Below are 6,046 nucleotides of genomic sequence, written 5' to 3'. Positions count from 1 at the left end.
CTCAAGAAGTCGATAAGCCGTTTTAACGTTATCGACTTCTTGAGAAGATTTCCAAGAAGAAACTAAACCTACAGACATCGGTCTTATCCAACAAAATCTGCCTACAAGAAAATCTGTCACCAAAGTACACCAATATATATATACGTAAACAAAATACATGAATGTAGTCTCTCCGATTCAAAAACATTTTAAATTTCCAAAGCTACTACCATAAGATTAAATATTTAATGTTGTCCAGTTTTAACTTGGACTTCAGGTAAGGTTTCACAGGTTATAGTAGTTAAAGTTCAGGTAATTCAGTTAATTTGGATAACAATCGGTAATTATCACACTTATTCCTGGAGCAACATATAACTGGCAGAAAGAATCGTTTCTTCGTCAGAAAGTTATAACTTTAATTTTGGCTTAATCGTGTTGTGTGGTTAGGGAGCTCGACTCATAATCTGTGGGTCGTGGGTTCGAATCCCCGTCCCACCAAACATGCTCGCCCTTTCAGCCGTGGGGACGTTATAATGTGACGGTCACTCCCACTATTCGTTGGTAAAATAGTAGCCCAAGAGTTGACTAGCTGCCCTCTTGTCTTACACTGCTAAATTAGGGACGGCTAGCGCAGATAGTCCTCGTGTAGCTTTGCGCGAAATTAAAAACAAACAAACAAACAAACAATTACCTCATTTCATAAGAAAATAACGCAAAATTAAAAATAAACAATGACAAGATTAATTTGCAAGAGCGTGTTTCAGATATTCCCACCTTACATAAACGTCACTATTATATAAAAAATGAAGTAGACTACATATACAGCTACGATCAAATGATTTTTAGAAATGAGACATAATTAGAAAAAAAATTATATTACCATAACTTACATATTTGACTTAACACCATTTATTCAAAGTAACTATAAAATGATATTGCAGTAGTCTTTACCGGAAGCCACAATAGAGGTATTTAGTATTTGCAGTGCATTCAATGATTTTGCGAGACTTCCTTAATCCTCTCAGGCATGGACTCAATTAATCGCTGCTGTGATATCAAGTTAACCTTTAGATTCCTTCCTGCACCTTTTGAGATTATACAGCAGGTTTCATCCGAATTTATGAAGCAAAATTAGATAATTTTAGGGCCATTTTCTATATATATATGTGTGTGTGTATGAATTAGTAACTGAAAAGGAACATAATTTATAATAAGTCTCGTTGAATTCGTGAAAAATTAGATTACATACCGATTGCTGTGCTCAGTTTTATATGAACCTTAAAACATCATTACTCCAAAAGACCTCCATTTTAATTGTGTAGCTTTGTGCTTAATTACAACAAACCAACATATTTTTGTAAATAAACAATCTTTAGTTCCAAAAGAGAATTTTTTATTCGTTTCGGGACATTTCTGTTTTACACCTTCCTCAATGTTTACGAGGCCAAGATGGAACTGAAAATTAGACTTAGAAGTTTTATACATATTGAAATAGCAAAAGTGACACGTGTTTTATTATTGCAGCAATAAGATTCCATAATACAATAAATAGTAGACTTTTAAGATAAATATAAGTTTTTAGATTTTGTGATAAATATAATATTGTTACGACAACGCAGGTCACGTGACGCTAGTAACACGTCATTGACTTTAGAAATGTCCTGTTCCTTCATGAATGCTCTAGCGTTTACTAGATATGTGTTAGTCTTGTATATATAAGACAGTCACAACGTGACGGAACAATGTGTGCAATTGAACTGAGTATTGTTGAGTCGAGCACGTGAGACGTTCGTTGAGAATTAAAGCGTTTGTATAGCGCGACTGTTGAAATTAAGTGTATCGCAAAGTTGTATTCAGAAAGAATAAACCAGTTTTATTTAAGGAAGGACTTGTATCGGTAAAGTTTCTTCGGAAAGAATTTTTACGGAAAATTAACTAACGAACGGAGACGTAACAATATTAACTGCAGATTTTATTTCTTTCTACATTATTCGTAACTTGTTTGTTTCGTATTCCAAATCACGAGTGTGTAAAACAATTTGTAAGACTTACTTTTCATTTTACTCAAGTAACTTATCAAGCGGCCTTTCTTCAATACCAAAGTTTGGGCTTAACGATGAGAGATAAAAGTTTATATATTTAGTATAAAACCTCAAAAGTTATGTTTTAAACGCTGAAATCTAATGAAACATAGTAAACCAATAGGCCTAGCCTTTGTGATAAAAATTGCGTAAACTGTGGATGCTTTTTTTTTCACATTTTTATTACAAAAGTTAAGCCTACTGGTTTCCAACTTCTCCAATTTTAGGCGTTTAAATCGTAACTTCAAATATAAGTATTATTGTAAAGTACAGTAACAGCAAAGTTACACTAGAATGACACATGGAAGAAAAACGTTGGAATAATCAGAGGAACACAGGATAAAATACGCACAAATGCTTACACAAATCTACGTATATGGTCAGGTTTGCCTATTAATACAAATTTATGTACATAAAGACATATGGAAATCAGATATTTATGCAGTTACACACTGATCCATGCTTCGTGTGAAGATTTGAGCGTTCTTAAAAATGCGATGTGAAACATTAGAATCAAGGAATAAGCTATATCATGACTAAGACGTACTCGTCTAAAATATAATAATGAAAATATTTCAAATGAAATCGTCCCTAAACAGCGCCATAATATTGAAGCCACAATATTGGTATTTAGTATTTGGAGTGCATTCCATGATTTTGTTTTTGATAAATAGTTACCTATGTTTAGAATAATTCAAACCTTTTTATTTGTGCATGTTTTATGTATTAGAGGCTAAGGTACTCATCCTTTTGCCCGGGTTATGAACTAAAAAAATGTGGGGTGGATGCTATGATAAATAACATAAAAATACCAACTTTCACGCAATTTATTTATTACACAACATATTATTACACTGTGCATCATTACCTCATCAAAAGTTTTGTATAAACTTTAAGAACTCAATACGTATATACTTAAAACTGTGCGATGATCTGAGTGACTTTTTGGGAAGAGGTAGCGGCCAAAGCGGTGGGTGTGCTTTCTGTTACCCCCTTTCAACACCCAGCACTTAATGTCCTTCTATAGTGTTTCACGCGATTAATTAATTGACGGTCAAAAGTATTTACGCAACATATATCAATTATTATTTGGGCTATTGCTATATAATTTCTCCTCTTAATAAAGAGTTCTTCTTCAAAGCAAAATTATCTACTTATGATTTGAAGTTTTTACCTGGACGTTGAACGACTTTTATTGAAAGATTACTGTTACGTAAGCATTTTCTGAGATGAAATGATCAAAGATGTTTTACATTGTTCTTCGATAGCTTTATCTTGGGCAGTGATGTCATTATGTTTTGTTGTCAAAGTCCTTAAATCCTGATGTGATGTATAAGCGAATGAATATTGGTTGATCTTTAAAATTGATTTAAGAGTGACGCTATAGATATCGCACATTGAGAGAACGTGGCCAAGTTCACTAAATACAGCTCCACGTTTCGCATTGGATGGGAGGTGAGACATAAAACTTAAAAATAAAGGGTTAGCTCATGGTTTCTACATAAAGATGTCTGATAAGTTATCGTAGCATCTAGAAAGGGTGATTCATCGCTGTGTTGGGAATGACCAACAGGAAACTTGATAGACGGATAGGCTAATTTAAGATAAACTGAAATTTATAGAGATGGTCAAGTCCGTTATTCTACACACCAATCATGTGATCGATGAAACTGTACTTCATGCATATCTGTTTGTATCATGGTGTAAGGTACTTCCTTTCGGATAATACATATAAACATGCATATCTGTTTGTATCATGGTGTAAGGGACTTCCTTCCAGATAATACATATAAACATGCATATCTGTTTGTATCATGGTGTAAGGGACTTCCTTCCAGATAATACATATAAAGCAACAGCAACGCCTTTAACTTGATGGTATAATGTTCAAACTAAACTGAAAGTAATTGCTGTTCAGAACAAAATTCATCATTGTTTTTAGTGTGCTAATAGTAACTCATCTTAAGACTTGATATTCTTATATTCTTTATAAGGTATTTGATAACTTCTTCATTAAGAATAGTTGACAGAATAAAATAGTATTTTCCTTTATAAAAATAGCTTCTGTCTTCATGTTATTAATAATGACTCTTATATTTGTGATATGGGCTGGAAAATGTTTTAATAGTGGCTGTTATATTTGACTACAGAATTATATTCGGTAACGATAAGTCGCAAAACCATATTCTATTTGATCTTTGAGTATACTGTTACGACAGCGGTAGTCACATGACTCTGGTAACATGCCATAATATTCTCGAATGATCAGGGAATATCACGAATAATCCAGTATTTGCTAATCGCCCTCTATTCTTGTATATAAGTGCCCCAGTTAAAGCGAAATTAATTAATCGGAATTGAATGGCAGGCACACAGAGATAGAGACGGACAATTGAGTCAAACGCGGTAGTAGGCGTGAATCATTCGTTGTGAATTATAGCGTTTGTTAAGTTATTAAAGTGACTGTGGAAATTAAGTGTATTGCAAAGTTGTATTGAGAAAGAATAAACTAGTTTTATTTAAGAAAGAAGTTGTATCGCTCAAGTTCTTCGGAACGACTTTTTACGAGTAATTAACAAACGACCAGAGACGTAACAATACTTTAAAATTCTGACACTTTACTGTTGACTGTTGTTAGGTCACATATTAAGAAAGAGAGGTTAGAGTATATTAGTTTATTTTTGGATATGTTTCAGGATGTTTTTATCTTCTTCTTGAACATTGTGTTGTGGATTTCTAGAACTTGGTTTAATGAATATTATGGTAATATAAAAATTCCCTTTTAAAATTAGTAATGTGCATGTCGCTATTCACTTTCATTGGCCACTGTCATCATAATGATTTTATTTTTCTTTATTCTTTTGATGCGATGTTTCACTTTTATTTATGGATTTGGTTTCTTTCGACAGTAATCAAAGATTTTGATGACCTATTTTGCAAATGTATGATTTCATTTTTGTGTTAGACAATAGACTGAGGTAGTTATATGATTGTTATGTAAAAACTGTAACATTCGTCACAGAATATAATGTAGTTTCAGGAAGTTCTGTTACGTCATTACGTTAAAGTTACGTTAAAGTGTCCGAGTTGATTTGTTCAGGGTGTCCTAATGACACGATGTTTTACTTATTCAGGGAAGTGAATGAAATGGTTATTTAGAGAACTTAGAAACTCTGTTTCGTTTGGCTGAAACAGCATAGTTCAGTCTCCTAGACAACAAGCTTATGGTATCATCAGGAACAAGTTCAGTTGTGTAGATATTAACTTTAGGTTTAAATCCAGTCTCTATAATGTAATCATCGTTTGGGGATTTATTTCTTTTGTTGTATATAAGCTTTAGATGACAATATCAAGCTTCTCTTTTATTTAAGAACTTGAATCTTGTTGCTCTGAATGAGTCAGAAACGTCTGTTTCAGTTTAAAATTCTCTGTTTGAGAATTGGTGATGAACTTACAGAATATATAATTGACGTATATTTTTTAAAAGGCGAAATTGTGTAATTTTACTTTATTTTATTTCTCTATGTCATAAACAGAGTGATTATATATTTTATAATTTAAAAAAAGGATTAATATAAAGATTCCTATTTATTATTTTTTACATGCAATTCTTCGGTGTTTAGGAATAATAGATCTCGGTATTGTTGCCGACATATTGTTACGACAGCGGAAGTCACGTGACTATACTAACACGTCATGAGATTCTAGAAGGATCATGTCTGTTCCTGGCAACTCTAGTCTTTTCTACGCGCCCTCTATTTTTTGTATATATAAGCCCGGCAAATAAAGTGGGGGCAAACTGACGGCATAGATAATTGCAGACAGACAGAGACAGAGACGGACAATTGAGTCAAGCGCGGTAGTGACCGTTAGTAAAGTACGTGAATCGTTGTGAATTATAGCGTGTGTGTAAGTTAAAATGACTGTGGGAATTAAGTGTATTGCAAAGTTGTATTGAGAAAGAATAAACTAGTTTTATTTAAGAA

The sequence above is a fragment of the Limulus polyphemus genome, unplaced genomic scaffold, assembly GCF_000517525.1.
Source record: "Limulus polyphemus unplaced genomic scaffold, Limulus_polyphemus-2.1.2 Scaffold67, whole genome shotgun sequence".
NCBI classification, from domain to species: domain Eukaryota; kingdom Metazoa; phylum Arthropoda; class Merostomata; order Xiphosura; family Limulidae; genus Limulus; species Limulus polyphemus.
Note: the sequence above shows the minus strand (reverse complement) of the source record.